Source organism: Podarcis bocagei, assembly GCF_964188305.1.
Source record: "Podarcis bocagei genome assembly, chromosome: 5".
Classification (NCBI taxonomy): Eukaryota; Metazoa; Chordata; class Lepidosauria; order Squamata; family Lacertidae; genus Podarcis; species Podarcis bocagei.
Window position 1 is genome coordinate 102,524,715 of NC_138129.1, and position 27,748 is coordinate 102,552,462.

The 27,748-nt window shown below is 45.6% G+C and overlaps 1 long non-coding RNA gene across 1 annotated transcript in view; it reads left to right on the plus strand.

The window, feature by feature from the left end:
• The first annotated feature begins 1,530 nt into the window (after nucleotides 1-1,530).
• Nucleotides 1,531-27,748, plus strand: part of LOC308586623 — a 60,945-nt gene continuing 34,727 nt past the window's right edge. The window contains exons 1-2 of the long non-coding RNA XR_014007971.1: nucleotides 1,531-2,072; nucleotides 13,468-13,497. This is a non-coding gene — a long non-coding RNA (uncharacterized lncRNA). The remainder of the gene's footprint in view (nucleotides 2,073-13,467; nucleotides 13,498-27,748) is intronic.

Genomic DNA, 27,748 nt, shown 5'->3' on the forward strand with positions numbered 1-27,748 from the left:
ACTTTGGGCAGGAGCAGGTAAGGTATCTCTCCACATGTTCAGCCTCAGTCTTAGGCAGGCCCTGCGTGCTCTGATGCTCCCAACTGCTAGGTGCTGGCAGCCGTGGCTGGGTAGCTGCTGCCATTACTTTCTCTTTTGTTTGAAGTGTGGCAGCTGCTCCATTTAAAATAAAATAAAATAAAGGGAAAGTGGCATAACAGTGGTTCTCTGCAGCTGCAGCAGGGTGCTGGCCTGGCCACGGGGTGCTCAGCCAAGTGCAGCTGCTTGCATTGCAGCTCACAGCTGGTGGGGACATGGGGCTCAGGCTGGTGGTAGGCTGGTGCTCATTCAACCACCTTTGAGACAGTTGTGGTTAGTAGTGTGGCCAGTCAGGGAGTCCAGTTATTAAAATCACAGTTGTGATCCCTTGCCTTTGTTCTCTCCAAATGTCCACTGCAAGGCAGATTCAATTAATGAGGACTCTGCCTGACCAACTTACTTTGTGGTTAATGTTGGGAAGTTTCCTGATGTGGGGCAATGGACATGAGTGTACGTTAGAGCACTGCCACCTATATGCAGCCTGTATATTTGTAAATGAGCTCAAACACTGCAAAACACCACACGCCTCCAGCAATTTATTTGCAGACAAAACTAAACCTGAGTAAGCACTGCCCCCTCTGAAGTTCTCATAGCACAACAATGGTGGGAAATGTAACAAGTCTTAAAAGGCGCATCAATGAAAACATATACAAACCTCACCCAAACTGCAAACATGTACATTTTAAAAAAATAGATCAACAACAGCCCTTGTAATGGAAAACCACAGGGAGAGAACAGGGAAATTTGAAGGGCAGTTTTCTGGCAAGATCTCAGCTATTCAAAGAAATAAAAAAATTATACTGGGGTAGTGCAAGCCCCTTGCAGAAATCAAAGTCTCTGTATCATGTTCACTGCAGCTCTTAAATCCACAGGAAATTGCTTTCCTTGGCACCTCTGATCCCTGGCCAAATATTAGTCACTGGACTGAAACTATTTTTTAAAAGGACAGTCCTTTACTCAATATGTGCTGTTCATCAATGTGCTGACAAGCCCTTTTTAAAACAACAACAACAACCCCTCTACAGTATTTTAAATGCTCCTTGAAGTTGATTCTTTAATGCCCCTAACAGGTTTGTTGCAAACAGGTGTTAGCATACCAACTCATCCCACAGTGATAAATCACGATGTTGTCAGAAAACCTCCACCCTTGTCCTCTGGCAAGCTACATTGAAATAAGTTCATCTCACGCCTGAGATGACAAAGTTGTCGGAGAGCTATCTTGTGACGACTGCAACTGCCCTGTACTTTGCCCAAGAGAGAGAAAGAGAACGAGAGAGAGAGCACACCCCTTCACAGGGAAGAGCCACCCAGCTCTCTTCTTCCTCCTGCTGTCCTTTTCTGGCTGCATGTGTAGATGATAGAGATAGAAAGATGATAGATGATAGATAGATAGATAGATAGATAGATAGATAGATAGATGATAGATAGATAGATAGATAGATAGATAGATAGATAGATAGATGATAGATAGATCTCCGCATCCCGTGAGCGGACATCTCTCCTGGTTGTGCCTGGGAGGTCCGCTTCCAGCTGCATTCCCCCCCCCCCCCCAGGATCCTAGAATAGCTGCGACATCCTCATCCTTCTCCCGCTAAAGCAGCCTGGGGGCTGGGGGAGGAGAAAGCAGCGAGGAAAAGCCATTGCGAGCAGACGGTGGGCAGTGGCTCCTGCTGCTGCTGCTGCTGCTGCCATCTCGGTGATGGGAGGAGCAGAAGGGTGGGATTTTGTGCAAGGAAGATCCCCCTTTCCTCGCCCAGCTGCCACCAACACCAAGTTGCTGCTCGGGACTTGATGTTGTGGAAGGAAGAACAGACTCCCTGTGAGAAAAGGGGCTTGGTAAAAGGAATTGAGGGCTGCTCCAGAACCGCCTCTGTTCATCCCCAATGTGTGCTGCTTCTCCCCAAAATTGTGGGCTGCGCTTATTGCTCTTGAAAGATTCAGGATGGAGATTCATGCTTTATGGCTGGTGCAACATCTTCTCTTTGCGCTGTGGGGTAAGTACATGCTGCTGCTATTCATTTCAGCCATCCTGTCAATGAAAGGAATGCTGGTTCTCTTTTGTAGCCGATTTCATGGTTAATATCCCTCCCCTTCTCCCCGGAATTGCACGGCTTCTCCAGGAGTCCTGCTAACGAAGAAAAACGAAGAGTTTGCTAAAGTCTTCTTGTGGGTACTTTAAAATTCCTCTCTGGGAATGTTCTGATCTTGTTTGAAGAAACAAGGCAATTCCATGGGCATAGGAGCCAACTCCTAGGGATCAAGGTCTCTTCGCTTCCCCCATAAAATATTTGAGGGGGCCAGGCCCCCCCCCCGTTGTTGGGCATTGCCATTCAAAGGGTGTGTCTTGTGATCAGTTATGTGGGGGGAGGCTTACCTGCATCCCCTGTTTTATTTAAGCTGGTACCTCAGCATGGAGGTGAATAGGAAATGGTTTTCTTACATGCTAGAAGAACAATAATAAAGTATTTCGAGAAATACAATGCACCCCCACTCTTCTCCAGCTTTTTTCTCGAATTGCTTCTGTGGGCAATGTTTCTAGCAGCCTGCATTCTCCAAGAGTGGGATGTTTGTAGGCGGACTCACTGCAAAAGCAGAAAGCTGGTATTGGGAGAGGACTCAGGTCTCTAGAACTTTTGCATGCCCCTCCAGGGCTATGGTAGATCAAAGGGCCTTAACTTTAATTGCGTTCCAGTGGAAATTTGGTGCAGTCAATCATATCAACATTCTCACACAGAATTAACATTCAGGGAGGGTCGCTGAATCATTGAAGCTGCAACCATGTTGTATATATAAAGAAAAAGTGAAGGCCCACCCCCAGTCAAAACTCACATGCTCCAAAGAAAGTCCTTTCTCCAAATAAAATCATTATCACTCCGTGGCTGATTTATTTAGCAGTTTATCTCCTTGGTCCAGAACATGCCTGTAGATTAACTCCAAATCAGTCAAAATCTTAAACTACAGAAGAACTTCTGCTCGTAATGGCTGAGTCGGAAGGTTACTGATAGGCAAAGCGCTTGAACTCAGCATCTCCTGCCTCCTGGATTACGTTTGGAACTGAGAGCCAGGTATCAGGTGAACTGCGAGTGTAGCTCCCCCCCCAACCCCGGGGGAGGCTTGCAAGCACAATTACCCTCAATCATCCTTGTTTATACTCAGTGAAGCGATCCCCGCAAATGCGGGTGTGCCTCCACTATGGCAGTTAGCACCAGAAGTCACACACTGCAGACATCTTAAGCCTCCCCCCCAAAGGGCGTTACAATGTTTATCTCATTTAATCTGGTGCCAGACTTGGGAATTGGTAAAGGGTGTGTGTGTGTGTGTGTGCAGGGCTGCCTATTTAGGGCCATTTTAAACATTGCAGAAGGACAAACTTAGGTTGGCCCGGGTGTGAACCCTAAGCAGGATGGTGGCACTTATTGCCGCTCCATGACATTTGTTTTTGTAATATTTGCACATTACATTTAGCTGTGTGATTTAATGTCTTGCTTTATTTTTATTTTTTTAAAAGATATTTATTGAAATTTTCAAAATATTACAAAATTAAAAAAGAAAAAAGAAAAATACAAAATAAAAATAGTTAAAAACAATTCGCTCTTTCAATGACTTATCTTTCATTTGCTTATTTCCCGGACCTCCTCACGCCTCCCTTTTCTGTATTCCTGTTCAGATAGTTAGTTCAGCAAATCCCTCCCCTCTTTGTTTATCCTGGTCTTCAATTTTAAAATATTATAACATTGGATTTTTACCTATTAATCGTCCATTTTCTCGTATTCCCTTATAACATTATAGCTATAGACCACTTAGTTTCTATCCAACATCATTCTAACATTCATTAATTTTACAATATTTCTGTAAATAGTCTTTAAACTTTTTCCAGTCTTCTTCCACCGACTCTTCTCCCTGGTCTCGGATTCTGCCAGTCATTTCTGCCAGTTCCATATAGTCCATCACCTTCATCTGCCATTCTTCCAGAGTGGGTAGATCTTGTGTCTTCCTTTAATGTCTTGCTTTAAATGCCCCCCCCCCCAACTGTAATGTGGAATGGCTCCTTTGGGTGGAAGCTGAGTACAAGTTCTGGTTGTTTTATCATCTGGGTTAGCTGAAACATACAGTGGTACCTCGGGTTAAGAACTTAATTTGTTCTGGAGGTCTGTTCTTAACCTGAAACTGCTATTAACCTGAAGCACCACTTTAGCTGATGGAGCCTCCTGCTGCCACTGCACCACCGCTGCACGATTTCTGTTCTCATCCTGAAGCAAAGTTCTTAACTCAAGGTAATATTTCTGGGTTAGCGGAGTCTGTAACCTGAAGCGTATGTAACCCGAGGTACCACTGTAATTATTCTTATGAATTCTAGCTACCTTTAAATTAGAAACTTGTCCAATTGCCTTCATAATTATTTCTGCATCTATTTTCATAGGCAAGCTGGTCACTGGTGGCTGTTTTTGACTTGGCTTTTTTCATAGTAAATAAGTCCTAATGAAAGCCAGAAGAAGTGCTTTATTTGTCTTCATGGCGGGTCATCTCTCTAAGGGCAGGGATTTGCTTACAACTCTTTCCCCTTCCTCTCCCCCCCCCCCCGCTTCCTTTGAAAGCAAACATCTGCTCCACAAGTGAGATAAGTATCTCTGGGGAACCGAGACTGTTCAATCCTGTTTCTTTTTTAAAAAATAAAATCTTCTCTTCTTCTCTCTCCTCTATTATCAATTAGTGAGAGATCTTTGTTCCACCTAAACGCTTCCCATGCTGATGACTAGAGATGCAGACTTAAATAAAATTAAAAATTTAAAACCAAATTTTCATTATAAATGGTGCAAACACATTTGTGCTGGTTTGGACATATATACAATAATGCTAATATTTCCTTGCCATTTCTTTTTAAAACACACACACAAAAATTATACGCAAATGTGTCCATCCATTTGGGGGGGGGGAATCCAACGTTGACTAGGAATAGTTTAAAAAGAATAATTGCAAAGCAGTTGTGCTTGGCCAATTTCTTCCTCACCCTGGGCCATTTCATACACTAAAAATAAATACAAATCTTAGTCACAAACCTACAAAATGCAACATGAATGAGACAAATGTGTCTGAAGTATGTGCATCATGCAGATATACTCACCAGAAACACACGATTAGGTGCAGCTAACAGGAAAGTGAACACACAGGAAATCCAAGTTTGTTCCTATGTATTGTGTAGAGTGACCCCCCCACCCCCCAAAATTAACCAAGCAACACAACAAACATGTAGGACTGTATTGTTGACAGCGTTTCATAGGGTTCTCAGTCTCCAGCCTCAAAGCAGCCTCACACACCTCTCACCTCCATTCTGATCGTCTGTCATTTTGCTTGGCAACGAGTTTAATGAAAGTGCTGCCTTGAGCAATGAGTGTGCGTCTGTGCTTGGCCCGCATCACCTGTGCCAGCCTTTCCCTCCAAATTATTTGGCCATTCTGGCTTGGTCTTATGGAAATTGTAGTCTATTACATCTGGAAGACACCAGATTGGGGAAGGTTGCCCTCCTAAAAATGGAAAGTGAGCAAGCCCCCGTGCCAAAGCCACAGCACCCTCCATCCGCCACTTGACCTTAGGTTTGGCAGCTAGGGGCCAGTGGGTACTTATTAGGAGCTGGATTTGGCCCTGGGGTTTCAGCTACTGACCCAAACCTATAAAGTCCGGATGGATCAAAGTGTGCTGTGAGTACAATTAACAGCACCCAAATACCTGCAGGGTAGAGTGAGCTCAAGCCTACAAGGCATTTCTCTCTCTAAAGGACACAGGAGCAGCCTCTCGCTCCCAGAAGGCCATTGATAAATTTGAACAGGCCAAAGTCTGCTTGACCCAAGAGTGGTGTTCTATGAAAACCTGAACAGGAAGCACACATTATAAGAATTCCTAAAAGTACATTATGAAGCACTGCTATTGATGCTGAATTAGCTCTCTTCAGTTTAGTGTTCTTACTGGAACAGTGAATTCAGTATCCAATTTGTCAGGGATTTTATGTTTTGAATTGCTTTTAGTGTAGCTTAAACTATGCTGCAGCTCAGCAGGCTCAGTGCCAATGACTCATTTTAATAGACTAAAATATCCCTGAGCAGATGCAGAGTGCATTTTTCTCACCACTATCCCTCCCAGTTTGGTGTCATCTGCAAATGTGACAAGCATCTCCTCAGTTCCTTCACCCAAGTCATTTATAAAGACATTGAACAACAACGGGCCCAGGGACCGCACTTGTCACTTTTTTCCAGGATGATAAGGAACCATTAATGTAGTCTTTGGGTTTGGTTAGCCAACCAGTTTCAAATCCACCTTACAGTTACCTCATTTAGCCCACATACCACATACCAGCTTCCTCACAAAAATATCATGGAAGAGTTTGTCAGAAGCCTTACTGAAATCAAGATACACTGAGTCCACAGTATTCTGCTGATCCACCAAGCTTGTAACTGCATTGAAAAGAAAAAAGAGATTCGCCTGGCTTGGCTTGTTTTCGAGAAACCCATGTTGGATCTTAGTAATCACAGCATCCTTTTCTAAGTGCTCACAGACTTTATTTATCTGTTCTAGGAACTTTCCTGGAATTGATGTAGTTAATGTTTTTCCCTTTTGAAGATGGGGACATCATTTGCCCTGGAGATTTGAGTTCATTTAAACTAGCCTGGTGTTCTCAGGCCACCCCTTTTCCTATCTTGAGCTGCAGCTCTCTCCTTGCTTCATTTATGTTGTTTTTACCAGGTTGAGCACTGCTTCGCTTTTGGGTGAAGACAGGGGAAAAGTAGGTGGTGAGCAGCTCTGCCTTCTCTCTGTCACCCAATAGCATTTCTCCATCTTCTCCATTCAAAGGAATCTCCTACAGTTGTACCTTGGTTTTCGAATGGAATCCATTCCGGAAGTCCGTTTGACTTCCGAAAACATTAGAAAACGAAGGTGCATCTTCTGATTGGCTGCAGGAGCTTCCTGAACTCAGTCGGAAGCCGCGGAAGCCACACCAGGCATTCGGCTTCCGAAAAACATTCACAAACAGGAACACTCACTTCTGGGTTTGCGGCGTTCGGGAGCCAAAACGTCTGAGTACCAAGGCGTTCAACAACCAAGGTATGACTGTAATTGCTTTTTCTTTCTCTTGCTTCAAACATAGCTGAAGAAACATTTTTTATCAGTTTTAACCTCTTTTGCAAGCCTGAGCTCATTCTGCGCTTTAGCCTGCCTGACCTTTACCCTGCAACTGTTGGCTACTTGTGTATATTCCTCCTTTGTGATTTCCCCCTTCTTCCGTTTCTTATATATGCCTTTCTTAAATTTCAACTCATCTGTAAGCTTCTTATGCAATTTTCAAGGGTGCCCCTCACTTTTATTTTTTGTTGGAATTGTCTGCATTTATGCTTTCAATATTATACATTTATGAAACTCCTATCTATCCTGGACTACATTCTCTTTCAGTATTTCTGACCATGGGGTATCACCCAGTAGCTCTTTGAGATTTTTGAAATCAGCCTCCTTAAAGATGAGAGTGCATGCTCCCCCCCCCAGGTCAGCTTGGAAAGCTTGATGCCCAATGGGAATGCTGTTGGCATCTTCACTTAGGAAAAATAGATCCAGATATTGGAAGTTATCCAGGCAAACCAATGTGGGCAAGCGGCAATGCTTTTTTACAGTCAGGCAGGGCTCTATTTCTGAGAGAATGGACAAGGAAGTACATCCTAGGCTTGCTTCCCAGCCCCAATTTGTCCTGTTAATCCATCTTTTTGTTCCCCCCACATTAGCTACTCTTATTGGTGCCAGTCATTTTTTTCACTCCCGTAGATTTGTGAGGGCTTCCGTTTACAACACGCATCCTTGCTTTGTGCAGTGCTTTTGTTTCCCCTGTTAACTTCACTTACCTCATTTCCTCTGTTCTTTTCACATCATGTTATGATTGTTCTCCCTATTTTCCCACTGCAGGCAACTTTGCTCCTAAAGTGGGCAATGAGTAATGGAACAAAAAAGAACCTTCCAAACTAGACAGAAATGGGTATCTTTTTTATTGTGTTTGTTTTGTTGACATAATTATTTTAGTTTGTGTGCCTCTTAAAAAAATGAGGACTTTGATTTTAACTTTATTTTTAGTGCTTCCATTTCCAGGACTAACCAGGTCTGCAGCACGCATGTATACCCTCCAGCCTTTTGTGACAAAAATTCAGGGCAACCCACCACCACCTATCTTCACTGACCACTTCCTCGCCTGCCCTCCCTACCTCCCCCCTCTTACCTTTGCTGTCTTCATCCTCCTGAAGTGGCCTCCATGAGACGCTGTGCAACCTAGAGTGGCCTCCAACAGATCACACCAGGCCATGTGGCTTCGGTAGAGGCTGCCTGGCCTAGAGCATCCTCCAGGAAGCTTGTGCCAGGCCGTGTTGCGTCAGGAGAAGTGGTGTGGCCTGGAGTGGCCTCTGGGAAAATTGGGGCATCCTGGATTGGTATCAGAAGCCAGGGCAGCTTCTGTAAATTCGGGGTGTCCCAATTAAATCGGGACACTTGAAGGTTCTGCACATGTGGCAAATATTACCTGAAGTATTGTAGTATATGTGACTTTGTATATATGACTTTTCAAAGATAAGCCATGCGCGTCTGTACAAGTCATTTGTGACACACCCATTTGTTAATACACAAATCCCTGGCACTTGGTGATGTGGCTCACTAGCTGCCATTCTTTTTAAATTTCCTTCATGTTCCTCAAAGACCTATGCCAGGTCATACAGTGGCTGAAATTGGAATGGAAAAGTTGACCCACTCCTACTGAGATCTCCTTAGGTAGGGTTGCCATATTTCAAATAGTAAAATTCCTGACACCCACAAAGTTGAGGGTTTTTGTTTTTGTTTTTTTGAAACCGCCAAAATTGTTTCCACTGCTTTTTCTGTCGGGGCTTCCCTGACATTTTGGCAATTCAACAAAATTCCCTCAACACCATTTTTACACCAGAAAACCAGGACATGTCAGGAATTTTCCTGACGTATGGCAAACCTTAGGGGGCCTTTGGCAAGCCATTGTTCTCTCTGCCCCATCCCTCACCTGCTCTGCACACAGTGAGGATAATACTGAACATCTAGCTCACTGGGTTCTTGTAAAAATTACCAAGGTAATGGATGAAGTGCATTGAATAAAATGCTATATTATGCTGGAACTATCTGCTATCAAGACAAATCACACGTGGGACAGACAATCCACCATTTTTTCTTCCCCCTGACTTTGAATAGGATAAATTGTGTATTTGGGTTCAGTCTGCAACGTTTCTGAGTAACAGAACAACTTTTCTGGCCTTCTTTTTCACCTCCCTGATGGTGGGAAAGGGGGCAGTAGGGGAGGAAGGGCTATGGAGATCTCATGAGCACATCAGATGCATAAGGGAGAAGGGCCATCAGCTCTGCCTCCAACAAGATGTGTCCTGTCCCCAAACCTTTATTTACTTGTTTTCTCTGTTGGTTTACACATACATGCTCCCAGGTTCCGCCCCTGAGAATATCTTCTCATTGTTTCCGCCCTCATCTTGCTTTCTCATTTCCACCTCCCATTCCCTGGCCCTGCTCCATTCACCAGCCTCTCTCTGGCTGTCCAATCCCCACATCTTATTATTCTCTTGCAGGGGATAAGAAGTGTAAGGGGACGCGGGTGGTGCTGTGGTCTAAACCACTGAGCCTCTTGGGCTCGCTGATCAGAAGGTTGGTGGTTTAAATCTGCTTGATGGGGTGAGCTCCCGTTGTTTTCCCCCAGCTCCTGCCAACCTAGCAGTTCGAAAGCACATCAGTGTAAGTAGATAAATAAGTACCATTGCAGTGGGAAGGTAAATGGTGTTTCCGTGCGCTCTGGCTTTTGTCACGGTCCTCTGTGCTCCAGTGGTGGTTTAGACCTGCTGGCCACATGATCTGGAAAGCTGTCTGTGGACAAACGCCAGCTCCCTTGGTCTGAAAAGCGAGATGAGCACCACACCCCATAATTGCCATTGACTAGACATACCCGTACGGGGTCCTTTACCTTTTACTTTTTACTTCAGTTTAGTTTTCCACATCAAGCCAAGCTGTGTGCATAGGATCCCCTGCTCCTGACTGCCAAGATTTAGAGGTGGTGTGGTTAACCTGTGTGGCCCTCCTCATATTGTTGGACTACAACTCCTATCATCCCTGGGTCATGTCTAGGGCTCTGACTCCTTGTGCTCAGGTCATGGATTCAGAAGATATGTCAGACTTGGAGCAGAATGTGCCCTTTGAGCCAGTTTGACATGCCTGCCTCCTCAGGAATCCCAGCACCAGAGGAGCCCATGATGGCAGCCCTTGTGCAGTCAGATGAAGAAGTTCATGGACTTTCACTTCCTCTGCTCCACTGGGCCAGTGGCTCTGAAACAGGCTGGATCGCCTTAAGAATTGGACTCATCAGAATTGGGGCTAGCTGCTCAAAGGAAGCTGTCAACCTATTTAAGAGGCTCATCCACACCTCGGATGTGTCTCCCTAAGTGTGCTGCCTGTCAGCTGTGGGCTTCCCCTACTTGCTTAAAATTGTGCTACTCCTTTGGCTTCAGCTTTCTGTAAGGAGCATCTGCTTCAGTTTCCATACCTATTTAGGGGGGATGTTAAATGCTCTTGTGCAGCAGTGTCAATTAAAGAGACATCTGGCACGCAAATTCAAATTGCTATTGTTAAAATTAGCACTTTAATTAAGAAGCTTGAACTTTATTATGATCATTTAGCAAGTAGATTGCTACTGAAATTTCCAGCACATGTTACTACATTTTAATCTTTAGCGATACTTAATTCAGTTGAATTTAATGGAACCAATTTACATTGGAATATTTGGACAGAACTGCTTTGGAAAATCATACCTAGGGCTGAGGAAATAACTTTGCTTTCCCTTTTTTAACATTCTGGTCAACTCCGGGACTCATTATGGTGTCACAAGCTCCAAGTGGAATATTTCTAACAGATCTGAAGGTCTTGATGCTGATTATTATCTGATTTTATTAAGCAGATCCAAAAAGTGTTTCCCTTCAGGCTCTTGCTGTACTACTTTGCTACCACCCAACCAGGGGAAAGTGTTTCCTAGAGACCTGAACGCATCATGCCAAATCAAATTGCAAGTTCTATGGCTTTTGTTATACAGTTACAGCTAAATATTTCCGGCAGGCAGAAGTGCCCTTTCCTTATGGGAAGCGGGAGGGGCTGTAGCTCCTTGGAAGAGCCTCTGCTTCGCATGCTGAGGAACCTTTGGATCCACCCTGGACATCTCCAAGCAGGGCTGGGGAAAATAGTCGCCTGCAGTGCTGGAGAGATGCTGCCCCTCAGTGCAGACCATACTGAGCTAGGCAGACAACAGCTTCCTAAATTTATATTTTTCATATCTTATTTGAAGGCGGAGAGGTTGAGGGCAAGATGTTTTTTAAAAATAAAGTTTCAGATAACTTATTGGTCCTATTCACACACAACAGTAAATATTTGGCTTTATATTACATCAGAGCTGGGAACTCATAATTTATTTCACTCAAGCAAACTGCAGTTGGGAAGTCAAGAACAAACATTGGCTTTACCTTGTGGCTTGTTAGGAACAAAACAAAACACTGAAATGTTTTTGGATATAATGTTAGGCCAGGAATCATTGTTTATTGCTCCCACCTGCATTTCAGCAAGAGCATAGAGGGAGCCACGTGTGTGTTTGTGGTGCACCATTAAGCATGGAAACAGCTGGGAATCCTCCAGGCAAGCAGATTCTGAGTCATGCTTGAGATTCCCAGAGGGACAGGGTGGATGGTGTGTGGACACAAGCAGGTCCAGTTGTGGAGGAAAATGCTGACTAGATACAGGACTGCCAGGTCCCTGGAGGGAGAGTATTGCAAGAGTCTCAGCACCAGCTTAAATCTTAAATCCCTCCTCATTTGACTTCCCCTCTGTTATGTACTGAGCTTGAATCCTAGAAAAATAGGCTGGTAGGATCCTAGAATGCAACAACCTGATTGGCCAACAGGAGCACCCAAAAGTAGTATATTTCACCACCCACCTTGCTGCAGAGGGAAGTCTTAAAAGGAGCATTCTCAGGCCTGGGTACGGGTGTAGTCAGGGCAGGGCTGGGGGAGAGCTCCCCCCCAATCAAGTAAGTAAATAAAAATACTTAACTAAAAGTAGAAATTGTAGAAAGATTTTGACAGATTTTCCTGAGCACTTGGGTGTGGGGAGCTCCAAGCTGGCAGCATTCTTGGCTCTCCATGGTGGGTGATGGCACCATTGGTGGGATTTGGCTGACCCTCAGCCCCACTGCCCCAAGGCTGCTGCACATGTGGTACCCAATGTCTGAAGGGGGCCTAATGAGTTGGGGACCTTGTTCAGAGTCAGAATCAAGGAGATCTCTACACCAAGAAAGAGTTCCAGAGTAAACTGTCTTTAGACTTGTTAGCAAAAACAGTTGTAAATTCAAATCAACACATTACTGTTAAACAACTAGGAATGCAGTTCAGCTTTTTTGGGTTCTTGCTTGTTAATTCATGCAAGTCCTTCAATCTGCTTGCTCACTATGTGAAAATTCACTAATCCAAAGATAAAGAATCATGCCCCGACCTCACTATACACTTTGCACAATCAGATATCTAAACAGCCAGTTTGCCCACTTCCTTCCTTGCTTGCTTGCTTGAGCTTTGCTGGTTTGCAGCAGCCATATTAGGGCAGAAACCATGTAGGGCTGGGAGAGAGATCCGACAAATCGGCTTTTCCTTTATCTCTCTTTTGCTGGTTGGCTGCAGCTATTTCAGGAAGAAACCATGAAGGGAGGCAGGAGAAAGATTGGACAAATCATGGATTAGAAATGTTCCCGTAGGAATCATAGAAATAGTTGACTCTTTGTGTGAATGCTCGACTAATGAACAATTTCCAAGGAACGCGTTGTGTTAGGGTAGTGGGACCACGTGCAGAGTCCAAGTACTATTCTCCCTCTGGTCCCAGAGAGCCATTTGGATAAGCAAGTTCATTAGGCAAACATTTTGCAGCTTTAGCTGCACAAGTACCTTTTGCACTTGCTGCAGTTCTCTGAAAAAAGCAGACACTCTGCAAATGCAAACCACCACATAATATTTTATATACATTGAACATATATCCTTTACATAAGTTTGCACTGAAATCAAGGAGACAAACTAATAATGAGTTTCTATTGAAATCAATAGCATGTAATGCCACCAGCTTCATTTCTATCCAATTGTTTATGATTAATTTTGTTTATATACCATATTTACTAATAATATATATATAATATAAATTCATATGTTTATATATGTTTATATACTATATAGTTTTGTTTATATACTAATTTACTAATACTATAGTGTACTTCTGATAATTTTGGAATAATGGATCTCTAATAGCTACTCTTTTTCTTTCTAGTTAACGGTCTACTGACAATTGGATTAGCAGGTAAGAGGTCTAATCTGCATGTTTCTGTTTGCTCTTGTTCCTGATGTCTCTTTTATAAAGGAAACTTTCAAAGTATTGATTTCTGGTGCCTTCACTGGGCTTTTTTGATTATGTGCTGAATTAAAGAAAGATGGCAAACTGATTATATTTCAGGGTGGCAAGCTTGAAGCTTTTACATACAAACTCGAAATGTTTGCAAGAGCTGCTTTAGAAACACAATTTCCCCCCTACCTGGAGAGGTAGCATGTGTGAAGTCTGGTATGAAGTGCTCTTTATTTTTTCTATGAGTGTTGGGCCTGGGAATTTGACATGTATCTCCGTATGCAAAGGAAAAAGGAAAAAGCCAACCATATTTCACAAATGAGGGTTTTCACATTTCATCCTATACAGATTTAATATGAAGCGGCCACAATGATGGGATGGATTGGTGCCATTCCCATAAACAGGTCTTCTTGCATAGAGCTGGAATGGCAAGGTTGGCCTCTGCTTGTATGGCCTCTCTTGCACATAGACACATTCACAAAGAATGATCTGGATTGTTGCATATGCTGAATCAAATGTCACTCAACAGTGACAAAAATCATACTATAAAATAAGGGGCCTGATCCTGTTGTTTTTAATGCCTAAATAGGGCAAAACAGTGACATGAATCCCAGGCAGGGGTGCCGACTTGCCCCCAACATTGGGGGCGTGGTCATGTGATGCCGCCTGGTGTGCGCTGGGCGGGGGCTATCTTTGCTTCACTCGTCCCAGCTGCAGTTCCGCTCCTGGGCTCCCAGGCTGCGGCTGGGAGGAGCAAGTGCAGAGATTGCACTCTGCACTTGTCCCAGTCACCTCTTGGCTCCTAGGCTGCTGGCCGGAGGCTGGGGCGTGCAGAGGGCACCTGGCAGTGGCAGGAAGTAATAGCCCCCTCAATATTGGAGGGGGTGCTGCCCCCTGCCCAAAAATATTGGGGGAGCTGACTTATTCAGACTTATTTATAGTGGGGGTTTTTCCTGTGTGTAGATCCACCCCCAATATAAGATAAGAAATCCTACCCTACTATAGTGTCCAGCTTCTATTAAGGCAAAAATAGACATCATTATGCATTACTTACAGATTTTGGTCAGAAACAGAGTTGTAAACCAGGAGCAGAGCAGAGCAGAGCACTCTACTGCCTGAGCCTTAAGGAACCAAAATAACCACACTAGAACAATGAAATAGTAACTATGCAGTTCATGGTACATCCTGAATGTCTGTATGCACAAGATGGTGGCACGTTCACACTCTGCGGCTTTGAGCCCCCGAGAAGGGTGTGTGCTGTTTGGAATAATATGTGTATGGATGTGTTTGCACAATGTGGTGCGAGGAGCGGACTTGACCTACTCACACATAGAACTGGTAAACATCAGGCTTGCAAGGAAATTAGAGATAACGAGAGGGTTTCAGCAGTTCCACAGTATACCAAATTGCATAGCGAGATCTCCAGGTTCTCCATGGGTTGTCATCGGGAGGGGGAAGTGCCAAGAGAAGCGAAAGAGAAAGGAGCGAAAACAAAGGCGAGGGTGCAGAGCTGGTTTGTTGACTCGGCTTTGAAAACAACCCACTAGACCAGCACTGCCAAGTGTCTTCCTGATTTATCTCTCGTGCATAAATTTGACAAACTAAAGTTGCAGATGGCAGTAAGTAAGCCTCTTTGTGAGAGCTGTTTTGCAATTATTATGGAAACCTATTATGGAAACTTTCAGCAATACCAGATGCGGCAGTGGAGCTGACAAACCAAGTAATTTATTGCTCTGATAGAAACAGTAATTTTGGTAAGGCTAGGGGAGGAGGAATCTGAATTTATATACACAGTGGTTGGTGTATTAACAGCAGAGTAGCTTATACGTACTGCTCCCCAGATGTGGAATTGATGGTAGTTACATGTAGGCCCCCCTTCATGGATCACTGCCTTGTTGTGGCAAAGGGGCTTGAATAACTCAGAGAAGCTATGAACTATGTCGAGCAGGGCACCCAAGATGGACAGGTCATAGTGGAGAGTTTTGACCAAATGTGATCCACCTGGAGGAGGAACTGGCAAGCCACTCCAGTATCCCTGCCAAGAAAACTCAATGGACAAAGACACCAGACATATAAAAGTTATGACGCTGGAAGATGAGCCCCTCAGGTCGGAAGGCATCCAACATGCTACTGGGGAAGAGCGGAGGACAAGTACAAGTAGATTGAGAGCTGATGAAGCAGCTGGGCCAAAGCCGAAAGGACGCTCAGTTGCGGATATGCCTGGAAGCGAAAGGAAAGTCCAATGCTGTAAAGAAAAATATTGCATAGGAACCTGGAATGTAAGAACCATGAACCTTGGTAAGTTGGATGTGGTCAAAAATGAGATGGCAAGAATAAATATTGACATCCTGTGCATCAGTGAACTAAAATGGACAGGAATGGGCGAATTCAGTTCGGATGACCATCATATCTACTACTGTGGGCAAGAATCCCATAAAAGAAATGGAGTGGCCCTCATAGTTAACAAAAGAGTGGCGAGAGCTGTACTGGGATGCAATCTCAAAAATGATAGAATGATCTCGATACGAATCCAAGGCAGACTTTTTAACATCACAGTAATCCAAGTTTATGCAGCAACTACTGGAGCTGAAGAAACTGAAATTGACCAATTCTATGAAGACTTACAACACCTTATAGAAGTGACACCAAAGAAGGATGTTCTTTTCATCATAGGGGATTGGAATGCTAAAGTGGGGAATCAAGAGACAGAAGGAACAACTGGCAAGTTTGGCCTTGGAGATCAAAACGAAGCAGGGCAAAGGCTAATAGAGTTCTGTCAAGAGAACAAGCTGGTCATCACAAACAATCTTTTCCAACAAGACAAGAGACGACTCTACACATGGACATCACCAGATGGGCAGCATCGAAATCAGATTGATTATATTCTCTGCAGCCAAAGATGGTGAAGCTCTATACAGTCAGCAAAAACAAGACCTGGAGCTGACTGTGGCTCAGATCATCAGCTTCTTATAGAAAAATTCAGGCTTAAACTGAAGAAAATAGGAAAAACCACTGGGCCGGTAAGATGCAATCTAAATCAAATCCCTTATGAATACACAGTGGAAGTGAGGAACAGGTTTAAGGATTTAGATTTGGTGCCTGAAGAACTATGGATGGAGGCTTGTAAACTTGACACGAGCCAACAGTGTGACACGGCAGCTAAAAAAGCCAATGCAATTCTGGGCTGCATCAATAGGAGTATAGCATCTAGATCAAGGGAAGTAATAGTGCCACTGTATTCTTCTCTGGTCAGACCTCACCTGGAGTACTGTGTCCAGTTTGGGCACCACAATTCAAGAAGGACACTGACAAACTGGAACGTGTCCAGAGGAGGGCAACCAAAATGGTCCAAGGCCTGGAAACGATGCCTTATGAGGAACGGCTAAGGGAGCTGGGCATGTTTAGCCTGGAGAAGAGGAGGTTAAGGGGTGATATGATAGCCATGTTCAAATATATAAAAGGATGTCACATAGAGGAGGGAGAAAGGTTGTTTTCTGCTGCTCCAGAGAAGCGGACACGGAGCAATGGATCCAAACTACAAGAAAGAAGATTCCACCTAAACATTAGGAAGAACTTCCTGACAGTAAGAGCTGTTCGACAGTGGAATTTGCTGCCAAGGAGTGTGGTGGAGTCTCCTACTTTGGAGGTCTTTAAGCAGAGGCTTGACAACCATATGTCAGGAGTGCTCTGATGGTGTTTCCTGCTTGGCAGGGGGTTGGACTCGATGGCCCTTGTGGTCTCTTCCAACTCTAGGATTCTATGATTCTATGATACAGGAGGCAGCAATGAAAACCATCCCAATGAAAAGGAAATGCAAGAAAGCAAAGTGGCTGTCCAACGAGGTCTTACAAATAGCGGGGGAGAGAAGGCAAGCAAAATGCTAGGGAGATAGTGAAAGATATAGGAAATTGAATGCAGATTTCCAGAAAATAGCAAGGAGAGACAAGGAAGCCTTCTTAAACGAGCAATGCAAATAAATAGAGGAAAACAACAGAATGGGAAGAACCAGAGATCTGTTCAAGAAAATTGGAGATATGAAAGGAACATTTCGTACAAAGATTACCATAATAAAGGACAAAAGTGGTAAGGACCTAACAGAAGCAGAAGACATCAAGAAGAGGTGGCAAGAATACACAGAGGAATTATACCAGAAAGATATGGATGTCTCGTACACCCCAGGTAGTGTGGTTGCTGACCTTGAGCCAGACATCCTGGAGAGTGAAGTCAAATGGGCCTTAGAAAGCACTGCAAATAACAAGGCCAGTGGAAGTGATGGTATTCCAGCTGAACTATTTACAATTTTAAAAGATGATGCTGTTAAGGTGCTACACTCAATATGCCAGCAAGTTTGGAAAACTCAACAGTGGCCAGAGGACTGGAGAAGATCAGTCTACATCCCAATCCCAAAGAAGGGCAGTGCCAAAGAATGCTCCAACTACCGCACAATTGTACTCATTTCACATGCTAGCAAGGTTATGCTTAAAATTCTACAAGGAAGGCTCAAGCAGTATGTGGACCGAGAACTCCCAGAAGTGCAAGCTGGATTTCGAAGGGGCAGAGGAACCAGGGACCAAATTGCAAACATGTGCTGGATTATGGAGAAAGCTAGAGAGTTCCAGAAAGACATCTACTTCTGCTTCATTGACTATGCAAAGGCCTTTGACTGTGTCGACCACAGCAAACTATGGCAAGTTCTTAAAGAAATGGGAGTGCCTGATCACCTCATCTGTCTCCTGAGAAATGTGGGACAAGAAGCTACAGTTAGAACTGGATATGGAACAACTGATTGGTTCAAAATTGGGAAAGGAGTACGACAAGGCTGTATATTGTCTCCCTGCTTATTTAACTTATATGCAGAATTCATCATGCGAAAGGCTGGGCTGAATGAATCCCTAGCTGGAATTAAGATTGCCGGAAGAAATATCAACAACCTCAGATATGCAGATGACACAACCTTGATGGCAGAAATTGAGGAGGAATTAAAGAACCTTTTAAGGAGGGTGAAAGAGGAGAGCGCAAAATATGGTTTGAAGCTCAACATCAAAAAAACGAAGATCATGGCCACTGGTCCCATCACCTCATGGTAAATAGAAGGGGAAGAAATGGAGGCAGTGAGAGGTTTTACTTTCTTGGGCTCCATGATCACTGCAGATGGTGACAGCAGCCATGAAATTAAAAGACGCCTGCTTTTTGGGAGAAAAGCAATGACAAACCTAGACAGCATCTTAAAAAGCAGAGACATCACCTTGTCAACAAAGGTCCGTACAGTTAAAGCTATGGTTTTCCCAGTAGTGATGTGTGGAAGTGAGAGCTGGATCATAAAGAAGGCTGATCACCGAAGAATTGATGCTTTTGAATTATGGTGCTGGAGGAGACTCTTGAGAGTCCCATGGACTGCAAGAAGATCAAACCTATCCATTCTTAAGGAAATCAGCCCTGAGTGTTCACTGGAAGGACAGATCCTGAAGCTGAGACTCCAATACTTTGGCCACCTCATGAGAAGAGAAGACTCCCTGGAAAAGACCCTGTTGTTGGGAAAGATGGAGGGCACAAGGAGAAGGGGACGACAGAGGACGAGATGGTTGGACAGTGTTGTCGAAGATACCAGCATGAGTTTGACTAAACTGCGGGAGGCAGTGGAAGATAGAAGTGCCTGGCGTGCTCTGGTCCAGGGGGCCACGAAGAGTCGGACACAACTAAACGACTAAACAACAACAACAACATGTAGGCCATTAAATCTGCCTAGAGAAGTAACTGTGATAATTATCATAGCCGCTTACATTCCACCTGATGCTAATGTCAGAGCAGCATTTTCTAAACTATATGATGTTATACCTTTGTTGTTGTTGTTATACCTAAGACGTCATACCTAGGCAGCAGCAAATCCATCCAGAGGGCGTCCTTGTTGTGGCAGGGGATTTCAATCAGGCCTGCCTGAAGACAGTTTTTCCTGTTTGAACAGTATGTGAATTTTGCCACTAGAGGGAAGAATATTTTGGACTGTGTGTATTCCAATCTGAAGCAGGCATACAGGGCAATTTCCCTCCCCCACGTAGGTTCATCTGACCATTCTTCACTTTTTTATGTCCAAAGTATATCCCTCTTAGGAGAAGAATTCAGCCAGTTATAAAAAACAGTTAGAATCTGGCCAGAGGGCGCTTTCAGTCAGCTCCAGGATTGTTTTGAAAGTACTGATTGGAGTGTGTTTGAACATCAAAATCTGCACAGATACACAGACGCTGTACTTTCTTACGTTAAAGTGTACACTGATAATGTAACAATGGAGAGGTGCATTAGAGTCTATGGGAACTGCAAACCTGAAGTAAGGTTGGGATACTGAAAGCTCGGGATACTGCCTTCAAGGCAGGGAACATAGATATATACAGAGGGGCAAGAACAAAGCTCAGGAAAGGCATTAAGGCGGCAAAACAACAATATAAGCTTAAGGTGGAGAATTGCCTAGCCGTTAACAACATGAAACAAGTGTGGCAGGGACTGCAGCATCTAACCAACTATAAGGGCAATACGAGGAACACGGTTAAGGCCAATGATTTGTTGGCAGAGGAGCTGAACATATTCTTCGGCCACTATGAGGTAAAAAGATCAGGTATCATAGCTCCTGCCGCCAGCCTACAAACTCTCAGCCACTTATTCTATATGACCATCAAGTGGAAGCTGCATTGAGGGCGGTGAATCCCAGTAAAGTTGCTGGTCCACATGGGGTGCTGGGGATAGTGGTAAAAAATTGTGCCAATCAGCTAGCAGGGGTCCTGACAAGGATTTTTAACATCTCTCTGCAAACGGCTTGTGTTCCATTCCATCATGCAGCCACCATTGTCCCAGTCCCAAAGAAAACAGCAACTAACTGCCTAAATGACTACAGACCTATTGCATTGATATCTGTAGTGATGAAATGCTTTGAGAGATTGGTCCTTCAGCACCTTAGGACATGCTTTCCACTGGATTTTGATAAACATCAGTTCGCCTATAGGAGAAATAGGTCAACAGATGAAGCCTTTCACCTTGCAGCGAGTCATCTGGAGAGACTGGGGAATTATGTTAGAATTTCATGTTAGAATGTTGTTTATTGATTAAAGCTTGGCTTTTAATACCATCCTTCCAGACATTCTTATCAAAAAGCTGATGGAACTAGACCTTTCTTCTACCATCTGTGACTGGATTAAAGACTTATTGAGGGATCGGACACAAACAGTGAGGATTGGGCCTGTTGCATCTACCTCCCTGAAGCTCAGCACTGGCACCCCACAGGGATGTGTGCCGAGTCCCTACCTGTAATCGTTGTATACATATGACATATGACTGTATTTCATCTGATCCACCCACTGTAATTATTAAGTTTGCAGATGATACTACCGTAATGGGTCTAATTACAGGTGGAAATGAATCAGCGTACGGGGGGAGGTTCAAAAAGTATCTACATCCGGGTCAGCAACCTTTTCAGCCATGGTCTGGTCCACCGTCCCTCAGGCCATGTGGTGGGCCGGACTATATTTTGAAAAGAACAAAAACATTTTCCTATGCCCCACAAATAATCCAGAGATGCATTTTAAATAAAACACACATTCTACTCATGTAAAAACACCAGGCAGGCCCCACAAACAACCCAGGGATGCATTTTAAATAAAAGGACACAACACGCTGATTCCCCAACCGTCTGCGGGCCGGATTGAGAAGGTGATTGGGCCGCATCCGGCCCTCGGACCTTAGGTTGCCTGATCTACCCTGTTAAGTTGTGGGTGAACATATCAGACGACACAGTGATTCTTCAAACAGCTCTTGTTTATTCAGAGGCCAGAACAGTGAAGAGTGGCTGGGGAAACCCAGCCAGATGGGCGGGGTATAAATAACAAATTATTATTATTATTATTATTATTATTATTATTATTATTATTATTATTATTATAACAGAACTGAGCTGAAGGGTTCAGTAAGCCTGCTTATATAGAGCTCCAGTACACATAATTGTAACAACTTTCTAAAACTATCCAATCACTGAACATCACTTTCGATCCCTTATTTGCATAACTATCTACAGTATCCCCCTGCTGGCCCAGGGTGAGAACTTCAGTGCATAACATACCCCATGGTGCTTAGAGCAGTGTTTCCCAAACTTTTTTGGGCAACGGCACACCTGTTTACTGAAAAAAAATCTCGCGGCACACCACCATTAAAGCCCCGCCCCGTGACGTCAGCGCGCAGCGTCACGCCGGGAGGGACGCACGAAAGTGAAAGTTTTTTCCCTCCCCCCTCAGTCCCTCGCTCGGAATTCAGCTCGTTTGGGGCATCGCTCCGGCTGCTCCCTCTCCCGCCGCGCAGGAGCGATGCCTCTCTCTGGCTCTCCCTCCGCGCAGGCTGAGGGAGGGAGGGAGGTGCGCGTGTGACCCGTCTCTGCTGGGAGACCAAACCCAGCGAGGCAGAGTCGCGCAGAGGCGCCCAGGTAGCGCTGCCGGCTGCGAGGAGGAGCGCCAGGCAGCAGCAGGAGGCGCGGCCTCTCCTCGCCGCCGCCGCCCCGCCTCTCGCCGCCCGACTCGCCCGCCTCCCTCCAGGCATCTCGCGGCACACGAGGCAACGTCTCACGGCACACTCGTGTGCCGCGGAACACCGGTTGGGAAACACTGGCTTAGAGAATAACTTGCACCTAAATATTAGCAAGACAAAGGAGATGGTGTTGGACTTTTGGAGGAAGAGAGGGGAACTAGCCCTGTTGCATATCGGGTGGGGGGAAGGGGTTGTGTGGAGAGAGTCTCTTCCTTTAAATTCCTGGGAGTTTACCTTAGTGAAGACCTCACTTGGAAAAACAATATAACACAGGCGATTAGGAAGGCCCAAAAAAGACTCCATTTCTCAGGGTCCTGCAAAAGGACAATGTTAAACAACAATTGATGACCTTCTACCAGTCTACAATAAAAAGTGTCCTCTCATATTGTATCACAGTGTGGTGATACAGCCACGTACAGAAAGTCTTTACAGAGGGTGGTGAACACAGCACATGATATCATGGGCTGTCACCTGAGCCCGACAGATGACTTTGCAAGCGATCGTTGCCTTAGGAAAGTGAGAAAAATTCTCAGGGACTATTCACACCCTGGCCAGCACCTCTTTAATCTTCCAGCCTCTGGCAGGAGATATAGAAGTATAATCAGTCGTACCATGTTGTAAATAAAAATATGCCCTTTTCCCTTATGGGGTATCCAAGAGCCCATATAGAGTCCTTACATAGGTTCCCTATTGGTAGGAGAAAATAACAGAGGCCAACCAGAGAATATTGAGAAGCAAAGCAGCTAGTAAGCTTGATCTTTATTGATCTGTTGCAACAGGGTACTCCCCTCACACGCAGGAGAGGAGGAGGACCCAGAACAATGGCGTGCAAGGCCTTATAAAGACTTTTGAAATTCCCATCCTCTAGATCCAGACCACCCCCAGAAACATTATGCATACATCACAGAAGGGGTGTAACCTAAGACCACCCCTCAGATACATCCCACCTACATCACAGAAATTTAAATGTTGTTTTTCTCTTGTCCTTGTTTATCTCCTGTCTGGCAGGTTGCTTGATTGGATTTCCTGGGGAGCCTGGCCATTCTTTTGTAGTGGTAAAATACTTATTTCCTGGGCCAGGTCACAGGCTCACACCTTATTCAAACAGACATATCCTTGAGACAGGATTTGTGAGGAAAGAGACAATGGGGAGGCTTTTCCAGTTTAACCTTGCAGAGAAAGGATTTGGTCAGTTTAGGAATCAAAATGGTTCCAGGATGGTCTTCCTGTGTTGATCTATGTATGTGCAGTTATGAACATTACCATATATCTAAGACCATAAAATTTCTATCACAACCAACAGGCTAAAAAACAGTTTCTATCCATGGGCTGATAGGCTGCTAAACGGAAAATAATATAGTGCAACTGACTTTTGGGGTTGGTGTTTTGTGCGACAAGCACACAGAGTGCAATAAGATTGAGTGTTTGTGGGGGGGGGGAGGCTTGGTTAATTTCATTGTACACAGGTTGAACATTGACAATAAAGGTATTATTATTATTATATGTGTCAGGGGTTCAGGAGCAGAGGCACAGGAAAGGGAGGAAACCGAGAGCGAGGGGGAGGAATCCGAAGGAAATATGAGCGATGACAGCGGCCCGAGATCTCTGAGTCTTTCCAGTGAATCGGAAGATTCACAGAAAGGGGCGCCAGTGGTCAGAGCAAGGGGGCGCCTAGGGGGACACCCCAGGAAGAAGGGACCAGAGGGGACTCAGAGAGCAGCAGTTGGAAATCGGGACCAGCTTCCCCACCAGAGCGCAGTAGGGGGGAGGGGTCCCAGGTATCGGGATCTGGCGGCTCGCTGCAAGCGGGAGGGCATGAGTCAGGATTGGCCACACCTCCATCGGGGAGCGAGGAAACGGTCAAGAGGAAGGTTGAAGGCTGGGCGCGCGCGCCAAGTTCAAATGCACAGGAAGGCGGCACAGTAAGCAGCCCGGATAGGGAGCCAGGTCCTAAAGCCCGCCGCAAGGAGGGAGAAGAGTCCGGGGGGTCCGCGTCAGAAGAGTCCAGGAAGGAAGAGACCACGGGGGGTAGAGGGACCCAGAGGAGGAAGGAGAGACGGAAGAGGTGGAGTAAGGCTAGAGTATTAAGTTGGTGTACAGGAGGCGGAGACTCAGACGGAGCTTCGCCGGTCTAGCTTCTAAGACGTAGAGCTGCGCGCTGCGGCTTGAAAATGGAAACTGTAACTCAATAAAGACTTTTTTACAGTACTGCCGGCTAGCGTGGTCCTCTGTGAGCTGGGACCTGGAAGCGGCTCTGACAATATGTAATAGAAACATCTTCACCTCCATCGTCCAAAACCAGACACTGAGGTCCACCTCTGAGGGCCTCCTGCTGGTTCCCTCATTGCCAAATGTGAGGTTACAAGGAACCAGGCAGAAGGCCTTTTGGTAGTGTTGCCTGCCCTGTGGAATGCTGTCCCAGCTGATGTCAAACAGATAAACAGCTATGTGATTATTATTATTATTATTATTATTATTATTATTATTATTATTAGACATTCAGGGAAGTTTTTAGTGTGTGATGTTGTATTGTGCTTTTACTATTTTTTGGTGGGACATGCTTGGGGCAACCCAGTCAGATGGGCGGTGTCAGATGGCAATGGTGGTTCCTCGTGAGTCAGGACTCCGGCCTGTCTTTTTCAGATTTTATTTTGGCGCAAAACTATTTATAGTGCAGAGCCACAGGTTCATGTCTGCCTCAATCGCTAGCAGAATCCGGGAGTGGTTGTTTCCGGGACCTCCCCCAGCATAAGAGCTCCATCACCCCCAGCCTTTTCCTTCCTTCTTTGCATTTTACACCTCTGCGCAGGGTGGGTGACAGAAGGGGCGTGCTTCCCTCCGGCCGGCTTGGCCAGGAGCGGTGCTGAGGCTCCCAGCAGCATCCTCTGGTCCTTTCCCCTTTGCCCCACTGGAGGTGGGGCTTTCCTCACCACAGGAAGAGGAACTGCTTTGCAAGATTTTCAGAGGTTCCCTGTAACCCAACTGCCCCTCTGCTTCCCTACCCTGTTCTGATGGCAAGCCCCTGACAGGCAGCATAGAAATAACAACAACATGCTTAACAATGAGTTATCAGGAACATGCATGTACTGTACAATCAATAAAGCTAATGAATATTTGCATATAAATTTACACTTCTAAATATTCAACAAGTTAAAAAAAATCCAGACCTAGTTAATTTCTACCTTTCATTTTTAGAGAAAGCATATTTTTGAAATATCTGTGATAGATAGATGAAGCTAGATAATCTCTGTTGCAGGTAATAAAAGTATCATTTTCTACATGACTGGAAGTCCCCTCACCTATTCTTTAGTAGCTGACAACCGCTTTTTAAGTGCTGCACAGATACAATAAACAGTGGTTCCTGGGATTTAAAAGCATGGCTATGCAAACATAGATTTTTATTATAATACATCTGTTAAAATCTAGTCAGATTATTTCTTGGCCTGCAGTACAGCCCAAAGCCAGGTATAATTGATGCATTGCTCCCTTTCTGCTTTTTTTTTTAATGAAGGATTTAAGGCATGCAGAAATACTTTGGATGAAACAAGTGGTCCAATTTATGTATTACTGAGGAATGTTTTTCCACTGCTGAGAATACAGCAGTGTGAAAGGCTTGCACTGGTGTTTCCCTCCCCCACTTCATGCAGCACTTTCATGGAGTGGCAAGTCTTACTACCACCACCAATGGCTGGTTACGGCCTGTAAGTGACATTGGCTATGGAGATTCTGTTTCCTCCACAAGACCTGCAGCATGTGCAGGAGCCCTGCCCTCTTTTCCATCTGAGATGAGACCACGAGAAGCCTGTCCCCTGCCTATGCTACACCTGACAGCCCAGGGCAGACTGAAGCAGCCACTGCAGGTTTGCTGTGAGCCGTGGGAAGCTGGCTTGGGCTGCTCCAGAGGCCTCCGCCCTACATGCTTGAACTCTTCCCTGTCTCCAAGGCAATGGAGCGGAGGGAGAGGAAAAATCCCTGAGCCCTTTCCCAGCTCCTGCCACATCCCCGTTGGGAGCCAGGCAATGTGAGAGCCCCCAGTTCTGCTGCCTTCCCCAGAATGCCCCAATCCTCTTCTGCCTGCTCAGTTTTTCACCGATGCCCAGCAGCCCTGGTGCCAGGCAAGTGCCCAGGCTCTCAGGCAGGCAGGCAGATGGGCAGCCCTCTCTCCTCCCTCCCTCTCTTATCTTTCTCCTCCTCCTCCTTGTCCACCACCACAGCTGCTGCTTCTGCTGCCTTCCCTTCTCCCTCCCCTTGCCAGAAATGCCTGGGGAGAGTGAGTACCAGCACCTTCCCCCCCCTAGAAAAAAAAGCACTGGTAGAAGGTGACTCCTTACTGAGGGGGACAGAGGCAGCAGTGTGCAGAGGTAGCAGGATGTCCTGGGTGCAACGATTGAAGAAGTGACAGAGAAGTTGCCAAGGCCCACTGGCCACAACTCCTCCCTTCTGATCCACGTGCATTCAAATGATACTGCCATCCCTTGATGTGTAGCAAGGAACTATGAGGCTCTGGGCTGGAAGCTCAAGGACCTTGGGGCACAGATTCTTTTCTTTTTAATTTTTTTTTAATTACTTTCAATGTAAAATAACAACAAAAATTACAGACATTGAATCCAAAATAATACTATTCAAACAAGAAAGAAAAAGAGAACACAAAAAAGAAAACAAAAGACAAAGCAGACATCTACAAATAAAACCATATCTTCATTCTAATTTAGTCATTACATACAAATACACATATTGACTTCCTTCCTTTGTTCTAAGTGTTGGCTATTTGCAGATTAGTTGCGCTGCAGAAAGCTAGCTAGGGAGACCACACATTACAAGGAACGCAAAATAACTTTAGCAAGGTTTTAATAACAAAAACAAAAACTCCTTTTACACGAAATACATCAACAAGCATGACCGACCCAACCACCAGGGTACTGAGAGAGCTGGGTGCTGACACAGCTTACCGTATTTTTCGCACTATAGGACGCACTTTTTCCCCTCCAAAAATGAAGGGGAAATGTGTGTGCGTCCTATGGTGCGAATGCAGGCTTTCGCTGAAGCCTGGAGAGCGAGAGGGGTCGGTGCGCACCGACCCCTCTCGCTCTCCAGGCTTCAGGAGAGCCCCACCGCCAGCCCCACAAGCTCGGGGGACTGTCCCCCGACTTGGTTAGAAGGCTGGCGGGGGGGAGCCTGCTCCTCCCCCTCGCCAGCCCCGCAAACTCGGGAGACAGCGGCAGGGGCGCAGCGCGCCTTTGCCGCTGTCCCCCGACTTGGCTAGAAGGCTGGCGGGGGGAGAAGCCTGCTCCTCCCCGTCGCCAGCCCCGCAAACTCAGGGGACAGCGGCAGGGGTGCAGCGCGCCTTTGCCGCTGTCCCCGACTTGGCTAGAAGGCTGGCGGGGGGAGAAGCCTGCTCCTCCCTGTCGCCAGCCCCGCAAACTCGGGGGACAGCGGCAGGGGTGCAGCGCACCTTTGCCGCTGTCCCCCGACTTGGCTAGAAGGCTGGCGGGGGGAGAAGCCTGCTCCTCCCCGTCGCCAGCCCCGCAAACTCGGGAGACAGCGGGAGAGGCGCAGCGCGCCTTTGCCGCTGTCCCCCGACTTGTCTAGAAGGCTGGCGGGGGGAGAAGCCTGCTCCTCCCCGTCGCCAGCCCCGCAAACTCGGGGGACA